Source organism: Drosophila eugracilis, unplaced genomic scaffold (genome assembly GCF_018153835.1).
Source record: "Drosophila eugracilis isolate 14026-0451.02 unplaced genomic scaffold, ASM1815383v1 contig_1981, whole genome shotgun sequence".
NCBI lineage: Eukaryota > Metazoa > Arthropoda > Insecta > Diptera > Drosophilidae > Drosophila > Drosophila eugracilis.
In genome coordinates, this window is record NW_024572845.1 from 1 (window position 1) to 11,493 (window position 11,493).

General features: G+C 34.8%; 1 non-coding gene and 1 pseudogene across 1 annotated transcript; both read left to right on the forward strand.

The window, feature by feature from the left end:
- The first annotated feature begins 5,767 nt into the window (after positions 1-5,767).
- On the forward strand, positions 5,768-5,947 carry LOC121529856. Its single transcript, XR_005993662.1, has one exon. It is a non-coding gene; the product is annotated as a 5.8S ribosomal RNA (ribosomal RNA).
- Positions 5,948-6,347: 400 nt separating this feature from the next.
- On the forward strand, positions 6,348-11,493 carry LOC121529857 (annotated as a pseudogene).

Consider the following 11,493-nt stretch of genomic DNA (forward strand, 5'->3'; position numbering starts at 1 on the left):
AATCTATAGGTGTCCAATAGTCCCCATAATGGTAGCCAAACGTCATTTTATTAGTGACGCCGTAATAAAAACATTTCTATATAAAGAGAGGAAATTATACAAAGTACAAGTCTCATAAAGAGACTAGGTTAATATATGGGAATCTATAGGTGTCCAATAGTCCCCATAGTGGTAGCCAAATGAAACGTCATATTATTAGTGACGCCATAATAAAAAAACTTCTATATAAATAAAGAAATTATACAAGTACAATAATTCGTATCATAAAGTAACTAAATTATCTTAATATGATATCTGTAAAATTCTTAAATAACGATGGATTGACTTGGTATAATAATAAATGAATGGATTATTAAGAAGGTTTTCACACATGTGCGTGTGTACCTATAATTATTATATATTATATATATAATATATTTATATATATATATAAGAAAACCTATACAATATTTCTATATTATATATAGGAAAATAACATATAAACATAGGCAGGCAGTTGTTGCCGTCCAAAACTTATGTTATCCCAATAATAAGATTTAACATTATTCATATAAATATATAATAATTTATATATTGATATGACTTATATATACAATATTTATATGAAATAATAAGAAAATATATCTATATTTATATTATATAGTAGGAAGTGGTTGCCGACCAGATATATTGACCAAAATTTATGTTATGTCAAAAATATTAAGAAATTATGTATAATACATATAAATATAATAAGTTATATATTGATATAACTTATAAATACAATACTTATATGGAAATAATACAAAAATATATACATTATATGGAAAAAATAGAAAAATCCATAATATGATGAAACCTTAGTATGAAAAATGACGTTTTCACTGAAGGCGTGTCCAAAAACATATATAGGTAGGCAGTGGTTGCCGACCAGATATATTGACCAAAACTTATGTTATGTCAATAATAATAAGAAATTATGTATTATACATATAAATATGATAAGTTATATATTGATATAACTTATAAATACAATATTTATATGAAATAATAAGAAAAATATATCTATATTATATGGAAAATATAGAAAAATCCATAATATGATGAAACCTTAGTATGAAAATGACGTTTTTACTGAAGTCGTGTCCAAAAACATATATAGGTAGGCAGTGGTTTGCCGACCAGATATATTGACCAAAACTTATGTTAAGTCAATAATAATAAGAAATTATGTATTATACATATAAATATAATAAGTTATATATTGATATAACTTATAAATACAATATTTATATGAAATAATATAAAAATATAATTATATTATATGGAAAAAAATAGAAAAATCCATAATATGATGAAACCTTAGTATGAAAAATGACGTTTTCACTGAAGGCGTGTCCAAAAAACATATATAGGTAGGCAGTGGTTGCCGACCAGATATATTGACCAAAACTTATGTTATGTCAATTATAATAAGAAATTATGTATTATACATATAAATATAATAAGTTATATATTGATATAACTTATAAATACAATATTTATATGAAATAATATAAAAAAATATATATATTATATGGAAAAAATAGAAAAATCCATAATATGATGAAACCTTAGTATGAAAAATGACGTTTTCACTGAAGGCGTGTCCAAAAACATATATAGGTAGGCAGTGGTTGCCGACCAGATATATTGACCAAAACTTATGTTATGTCAATTATAATAAGAAATTATGTATTATACATATAAATATAATAAGTTATATATTGATATAACTTATAAATACAATATTTATATGAAATAATATAAAAAAATATATATATTATATGGAAAAAATAGAAAAATCCATAATATGATGAAACCTTAGTATGAAAAATGACGTTTTCACTGAAGGCGTGTCCAAAAACATATATAGGTAGGCAGTGGTTGCCGACCAGATATATTGACCAAAACTTATGTTATGTCAATTATAATAAGAAATTATGTATTATACATATAAATATAATAAGTTATATATTGATATAACTTATAAATACAATATTTATATGAAATAATATAAAAATATAATTATATTATATGGAAAAAAATAGAAAAATCCATAATATGATGAAACCTTGGTATGAAAAATGACGTTTTCACTGAAGGCGTGTCCAAAAACATATATAGGTAGGCAGTGGTTGCCGACCAGATATATTGACCAAAACTTATGTTATGTCAATAATAATAAGAAATTGAATATTATACATATAAATCTAATAAGTTATATTAATATGACTTATAGGTTCAATATGTATATGAGACACTATTAAAACTTTCTTTTATAATATAAGAGAGTATATACATCTTGGGTGCCAAAAGAATGAAAAATACCCATTTTTCAGGACAGCGTGTCCAAAAACTACTATATGATGGTCAGTTGTTGGCCATCCAGTATTGATCAAAATTTACATTATATATATAAATTTTGTCAATATTATAAAAAGGAAATTTAATAATAATATTATCCGTATAAATTTGTTACAATTTCCTCTTAGAATATTGAACTTGGCTACGCGGTTAATATTTATTGCCCTTAACAAAGGCCAAGGTGTTATATATTACTATATAACTACAATTCGTTTCCAATTATTATCGTTAATTTTCAACAGAAAGGTGGTATATACTGTAACCTTGATTGATATACTATATATTTACCTAACAATTGGATCATAGAATATCGTTTTCGGTATTATGTGGTTCAGCGAGATCAAAGGAATTGTAAAAATCTATTTTTTATATAAGCGTTCGGTTTTATATTATATATTACTCGAAAGTTTATATGAAAAAAGATAAATTTTAAATTTATCATCAAAATGCAAATGATTTAATTCAATATTTATATTGATTAAACAAAAATTAAACATGTGTGGATACAATAATATTGTATGTTGAAATAAAATGATATTTTAGAATGAAATTATGTATATGGTATTTATAAAATATATAATGGAAATATATATTATTGTATTGAAAACTATTTCAATCGATAATAAAACTGGAGAACAAAAAAAACGAATACGATGGCTTTAATAAGTGGCCGTATTCGAATATAAGAAATAAATAAATTATTTCTACAAGAGAAATACAAATTTCTATTCAAAAATATGAAAATGAAATATGATTAAAAACATTATTCTGGTTGATCCTGCCAGTAGTTATATGCTTGTCTCAAAGATTAAGCCATGCATGTCTAAGTACACACGAATTAAAAAGTGAAACCGCAAAAAGGCTCATTATATCAGTTATGGTTCCTTAGATCGTTATCAGTTACTTGGATAACTGTGGTAATTCTAGAGCTAATACATGCAATTAAAACATGAACCTTATGGGACATGTGCTTTTATTAGGCTAAAACCAAGCGATCGCAAGATCGTTATATTGGTTGAACTCCTAGATAACATGCAGATCGTATGGTCATGTACCGACGACAGATCTTTCAAATGTCTGCCCTATCAACTTTTGATGGTAGTATCTAGGAACTACCATGGTTGCAACGGGTAACGGGGAATCAGGGTCGATTCCGGAGAGGGAGCCCTGAGAAACGGCTACCACATCTAAGGAAGGCAGCAGGCGCGTAAATTACCCACTCCCAGCTCGGGGAGTGGTGACGAAAAATAACAATACAGGACTCATATCCGAGGCCCTGTAATTGGAATGAGTACACTTTAAATCCTTTAACAAGGACCAATTGGAGGGCAAGTCTGGTGCCAGCAGCCGCGGTAATTCCAGCTCCAATAGCGTATATTAAAGTTGTTGCGGTTAAAACGTTCGTAGTTGAACTTGTGCTTCATACGGGTAGTACAACTTACAATTGTGGTTAGTACTATACCTTTATGTATGTAAGCGTATTACCGGTGGAGTTCTTATATGTGTTGAGATACTTGTATTTTTTCATATGTTCCTCCTATTTAAAAACCTGCATTAGTGCTCTTAAACGAGTGTTATTGTGGGCCGGTACAATTACTTTGAACAAATTAGAGTGCTTAAAGCAGGCTTCAAATGCCTGAATATTCTGTGCATGGGATAATGAAATAAGACCTCTGTTCTGCTTTCATTGGTTTTCAGATCAAGAGGTAATGATTAATAGAAGCAGTTTGGGGGCATTAGTATTACGACGCGAGAGGTGAAATTCTTGGACCGTCGTAAGACTAACTTAAGCGAAAGCATTTGCCAAAGATGTTTTCATTAATCAAGAACGAAAGTTAGAGGTTCGAAGGCGATCAGATACCGCCCTAGTTCTAACCATAAACGATGCCAGCTAGCAATTGGGTGTAGCTACTTTTATGGCTCTCAGTCGCTTCCCGGGAAACCAAAGCTTTTGGGCTCCGGGGAAGTATGGTTGCAAAGCTGAAACTTAAAGGAATTGACGGAAGGGCACCACCAGGAGTGGAGCCTGCGGCTTAATTTGACTCAACACGGGAAAACTTACCAGGTCCGAACATAAGTGTGTAAGACAGATTGATAGCTCTTTCTCGAATCTATGGGTGGTGGTGCATGGCCGTTCTTAGTTCGTGGAGTGATTTGTCTGGTTAATTCCGATAACGAACGAGACTCAAATATATTAAATAGATATCTTCAGGATTATGGTGCTGAAGCTTATATAGCCTTCATTCACGGTGGCAGTAAAATGTTTATTGTGTTTGAATGTGTTTATATAAGTGGAGCCGTACCTGTTGGTTTGTCCCATTATAAGGACACTAGTTTAAATGGACAAATTGCGTCTAGCAATAATGAGATTGAGCAATAACAGGTCTGTGATGCCCTTAGATGTCCTGGGCTGCACGCGCTACAATGAAAGTATCAACGTGTATTTCCTAGACCGAGAGGTCCGGGTAAACCGCTGAACCACTTTCATGCTTGGGATTGTGAACTGAAACTGTTCACATGAACTTGGAATTCCCAGTAAGTGTGAGTCATTAACTCGCATTGATTACGTCCCTGCCCTTTGTACACACCGCCCGTCGCAATTACCGATTGAATTATTTAGTGAGGTCCCCGGACCATAACACTGCCACGGCTTTTTAAGGTTGGTTTCAAAAAAAAAGAATAAACTAATTAATTATAAGTAAAAAAAAGGAAAAAAAGTTAGGTAGGGAACCTGCGGAAGGATCATTATTGTATAATATCCTTACCGTTAACAAAAAATTTGTATTATATTTATTTATAATTCAAATAAAAACAATTTGCCAAAATAAATAACAAAAAGAATTCATGGAATTCAAAAAATGATGGTGTAGTGGCGGTCATCATTATATATATATCAACACAAATGAACATATAATGGCTTTTCCTTAATTATATGTATTTTATGGAGTGTGGATGGAGGAGGAGAAAGACTTTATTATAAGAGGCACAAAGTCAAAATGCAAATGCATTTTTAAATAATATTTATCATGTGTGTATATGGACCATAATATAACACGCGTTGCGAATATGTATTGTTCATCTCAGCTATGAGCATACGTTGGATTATGCAACAACCTAAAATATACAATGTTGTACCTGGTATTCTTCAGGTTAATGTTTTATATAAATCCCAATGTATATCGCTTAAAAAGTATTCATACCGTAAATTGCCCGTAAATCACTTGATATACATTGTTTATATAAAAACTAAGACATTTCGCAACATTTATTTTAGGTATAAAAACATATTTATTGAAGGAATTGATATATGCCAGTAAAATGGTGTATTTTTAATTTCTTTCAATAAAAACATAAATGACAAAATTAAAAAACCAAATATTAAAACTCTAAGCGGTGGATCACTCGGCTCATGGGTCGATGAAGAACGCAGCAAACTGTGCGTCATCGTGTGAACTGCAGGACACATGAACATCGACATTTTGAACGCATATCGCAGTCCATGCTGTTATAGTACTTTAATTAATTTTATAGTGCTGCTTGGACTACATATGGTTGAGGGTTGTAAGACTATGCTAACTAAGTTGTTTATAAAATTTGAAATCAGATTTTATAAGCGTATGGTATATTATTGGATACAAATAATTAAATTATTTTATTCATAATATTAAAAAATGTATGAAAAAACATTATCTCGCATTTGTTATTTATTTGAATGTGAAAAAACGAAGAGAAATATTTTCGATTTCAGTCAAATAATACTGAGAAATGTCTAGCATAAAAATTTATCTAGAATTGTCTCATATTAATGATATGAAAATTGAAAGCAAATGGAAATGTTATTGTTCTTCGTTGATTCGTTTAAAATAGCATATAAAAATGGAAATATAATTGTAAACGAATTTATTAAAATGTTTTTATCATTATATATATAAAAGAATTAATTGCATTAAAAGTGTTATATACAACCTCAACTCATATGGGACTACCCCCTGAATTTAAGCATATTAATTAGGGGAGGAAAAGAAACTAACAAGGATTTTCTTAGTAGCGGCGAGCGAAAAGAAATCAGTTCAGCACTAAGTCACTTTGTCTATATGGCAAATGTGAGATGCAGTGTATGGAGCGTCAATATTCTAGTATGAGAAATTAATGATTTAAGTCCTTCTTAAATGAGGCCATTTACCCATAGAGGGTGCCAGGCCCGTATAACGTTAATGATTACTAGATGATGTTTCCAAAGAGTCGTGTTGCTTGATAGTGCAGCACTAAGTGGGTGGTAAACTCCATCTAAAACTAAATATAACCATGAGACCGATAGTAAACAAGTACCGTGAGGGAAAGTTGAAAAGAACTCTGAATAGAGAGTTAAATAGTACGTGAAACTGCTTAGAGGTTAAGCCCGATGAACCTGAATATCCGTTATGGAAAATTCATCATTATAATTGTAATATTTAAACAATACGAGGTGTGTTCAAAAAGTAAGGTGACTTTTCAAATTTCTCGGGCAACATATTTTCGATTATCGTTTTTTTTGTTTTGTTATATTGGTACACTCTTCCCTAACATCTGTACCAAGTTTCAATGGAACATCCCTCTTTTGTTTGGTTGTGAGAGGCGTAAAGGTACAAGTTGTTTTGCGAGCTCGGCGATTTTTGCTATCGAAAAATATGGATCAAAGGATTTGCATCAAATTTTGTGTAAAAATAAAATTAAGTGCTCTGAAACACTTGAAATGTTGACAGTGGCATACGGTGAAACTGTTCTGAGTAAAAAAAATGTGTACAAGTGGTACAAACTCTTCCAAGATGGCCGGGAAGATGCCAATGACCAGCCTCGCTCTGGACGCCCAAGCACGTCAACAACTGATGAAAACGTTCAAGCAGTGACGAAAATTGTTTTGGAAAATCGTCGAATCACTATCAGAGAAGTTGCTGAAGATGTCGGTATATCGCTTGGCTCGTGCCATGAAATTTTTCAAACGTTTTGGGTATGAGTCGTGTGTCAGCGAAGTTTGTTCCGAAATTGCTGAAATTTTGAGTAAAAGAACCGTCGCATGAGCATCGCTCAAGAGCTGTTGAATGACGTCAACGACGACCCAGATTTACTCAAAAGGGTCATAACTGGTGACGAATCATGGGTATATGGTTATGATATCGAAACCAAAGCCCAATCGTCCCAATGGAAGAGCCCAGACGAGCCAAGACCGAAAAAAAGCAAAAATCGCCGAGCTCGCAAAACAACTTGTAACTTTACGCCTCTCACAACCAAACAAAAGAGGATGTTCCATTGAAACTTGGCACAGATGTTAGGGAAGAGTGTACCAATATAACAAAACAAAAAAAACGATAATCGAAAATATGTTGCCCGAGAAATTTGAAAAGTCACCTTACTTTTGAACACACCTCGTATTATGATAATAGTGTGCATTTTTTCCATATAAGGACATTGTAATCTATTAGCATACAAAATTTATCATAAAATATAACTTATAGTTTATTCCAATTAAATTGCTTGCATTTTAACACAGAATAAATGTTATTAATTTGATAAAGTGCTGATAGATTTATATGAATACAGTGCGTTAATTTTTCGGAATTATATAATGGCATAATTATCATTGATTTTTGTGTTTATTATATGCACTTGTATGATTAACAATGCGAAAGATTCAGGATACCTTCGGGACCCGTCTTGAAACACGGACCAAGGAGTCTAACATATGTGCAAGTTATTGGGATATAAACCTAATAGCGTAATTAACTTGGCTTTATAATGGGATTAGTTTTTTAACTATTTATAGTTAATTAACACAATCCCGGGGCGTTCTATATAGTTATGTATAATGATATTTATATCATATATGCCTCTAACTGGAACGTACCTTGAGCATATATGCTGTGACCCGAAAGATGGTGAACTATACTTGATCAGGTTGAAGTCAGGGGAAACCCTGATGGAAGACCGAAACAGTTCTGACGTGCAAATCGATTGTCAGAATTGAGTATAGGGGCGAAAGACCAATCGAACCATCTAGTAGCTGGTTCCTTCCGAAGTTTCCCTCAGGATAGCTGGTGCATTTTAATATTATATAAAATAATCTTATCTGGTAAAGCGAATGATTAGAGGCCTTAGGGTCGAAACGATCTTAACCTATTCTCAAACTTTAAATGGGTAAGAACCTTAACTTTCTTGATATGAAGTTTAAGGTTATGATATAATGTGCCCAGTGGGCCACTTTTGGTAAGCAGAACTGGCGCTGTGGGATGAACCAAACGTAATGTTACGGTGCCCAAATTAACAACTCATGCAGATACCATGAAAGGCGTTGGTTGCTTAAAACAGCAGGACGGTGATCATGGAAGTCGAAATCCGCTAAGGAGTGTGTAACAACTCACCTGCCGAAGCAACTAGCCCTTAAAATGGATGGCGCTTAAGTTGTATACCTATACATTACCGCTAAAGTAGATGATTTATATTACTTGTAATATAAATTTTGAAACTTTAGTGAGTAGGAAGGCTACAATGGTATGCGTAGAAGTGTTTGGCGTAAGCCTGCATGGAGCTGCCATTGGTACAGATCTTGGTGGTAGTAGCAAATAATCGAATGAGACCTTGGAGGACTGAAGTGGAGAAGGGTTTCGTGTGAACAGTGGTTGATCACGAGTTAGTCGGTCCTAAGTTCAAGGCGAAAGCCGAAAATTTTCAAGTAAAAACTGAAATATACAAATAAAAGCTGGAAATAATATACTTGAATAATTTTGAACGAAAGGGAATACGGTTCCAATTCCGTAACCTGTTGAGTATCCGTTTGTTATTAAATATGGGCCTCGTGCTCATCCTGGCAACAGGAACGACCATAAAGAAGCCGTCGAGAGATATCGGAAGAGTTTTCTTTTCTGTTTTATAGCCGTACTACCATGGAAGTCTTTCGCAGAGAGATATGGTAGATGGGCTAGAAGAGCATGACATATACTGTTGTGTCGATATTTTCTCCTCGGACCTTGAAAATTTATGGTGGGGACACGCAAACTTCTCAACAGGCCGTACCAATATCCGCAGCTGGTCTCCAAGGTGAAGAGTCTCTAGTCGATAGAATAATGTAGGTAAGGGAAGTCGGCAAATTAGATCCGTAACTTCGGGATAAGGATTGGCTCTGAAGATTGAGATAGTCGGGCTTGATTGGGAAACAATAACATGGTTTATGTGCTCGTTCTGGGTAAATAGAGTTTCTATCATTTATGGTAGTTACTTGTTCCCCGGATAGTTTAGTTACGTAGCCAATTGTGGAACTTTCTTGCTAAAATTTTTAAGAATACTAGTTGGGTTAAACCAATTAGTTCTTATTAATTATAACGATTATCAATTAACAATCAATTCAGAACTGGCACGGACTTGGGGAATCCGACTGTCTAATTAAAACAAAGCATTGTGATGGCCCTAGCGGGTGTTGACACAATGTGATTTCTGCCCAGTGCTCTGAATGTCAAAGTGAAGAAATTCAAGTAAGCGCGGGTCAACGGCGGGAGTAACTATGACTCTCTTAAGGTAGCCAAATGCCTCGTCATCTAATTAGTGACGCGCATGAATGGATTAACGAGATTCCTACTGTCCCTATCTACTTCGCCATAGCTTGTCGTAAGAGGCGACTAACATGGCAGGGCCCCCCATCCGAGCTTGTCGGAGCTAAAGGGGTGGGTCACCGAGCCCACAAACTTCGGTACCACGGGTTGGTAGTGCTCCAAGCACTACCAAATGAGGTTGGCCCCCTAGTGGGAGTATCGTGGTGGCTGTGGTTGATACCTACATCGCGGGTAGAATCTTCAGATTCGACGTGGAGTTGCGTTATACAACTCGGGTGCTGTGACCCATAGAGCAGCAGAGGTGATAGATACACCTCGCCTCCCTCCGGAGGGAGTATGTTGCCCGACACAAACAAAGCACATACTCGACAGGTACCAGGGTGGTCGCTATGTACATAGCTATAGCTTCCAGTCTGGGGCGCTGGCCGGCGTACCATCCGCGCCCGTGCACTATATGCCTAAATCTAGGCATATTCGAGTGCCGTGGTTGTAATCCCTTCAGTGTGGAACACGCCACGTAAAATAAGTTCGGAGGGATCCGAGACACACGCCTGTCCCTATCTACTATCTAGCGAAACCACAGCCAAGGGAACGGGCTTGGAATAATTAGCGGGGAAAGAAGACCCTTTTGAGCTTGACTCTAATCTGGCAGTGTAAGGAGACATAAGAGGTGTAGAATAAGTGGGAGATATTAGACCTCGGTTTGGTATCGCCAATGAAATACCACTACTCTTATTGTTTCCTTACTTACTTGATTAAATGGAACGTGTATCATTTCCTAGCCATTATACGGATATATTTATTATGTCTTATGGTATTGGGTTTTGATGCAAGCTTCTTGATCAAAGTATCACGAGTTTGTTATATAATTGCAAACAAATTCTTTAATAAAACGGTGCATTTATGTATTTTTGATTTGAAAATTTGGTATAACTCCAATTACTCAGGTATGATCCAATTCAAGGACATTGCCAGGTAGGGAGTTTGACTGGGGCGGTACATCTCTCAAATAATAACGGAGGTGTCCCAAGGCCAGCTCAGTGCGGACAGAAACCACACATAGAGCAAAAGGGCAAATGCTGACTTGATCTCGGTGTTCAGTACACACAGGGACAGCAAAAAGCTCGGCCTATCGATCCTTTTGGTTTAAAGAGTTTTTAACAAGAGGTGTCAGAAAAGTTACCATAGGGATAACTGGCTTGTGGCGGCCAAGCGTTCATAGCGACGTCGCTTTTTGATCCTTCGATGTCGGCTCTTCCTATCATTGTGAAGCAAAATTCACCAAGCGTTGGATTGTTCACCCATGCAAGGGAACGTGAGCTGGGTTTAGACCGTCGTGAGACAGGTTAGTTTTACCCTACTAATGACAAAACGTTGTTGCGACAGCATTCCTGCGTAGTACGAGAGGAACCCGCAGGTACGGACCAATGGCACAATACTTGTTCGAGCGAACAGTGGTATGACGCTACGTCCGTTGGATTATGCCTGAACGCCTCTAAGGTCGTATCCGTGCTGGACTGCAATGATA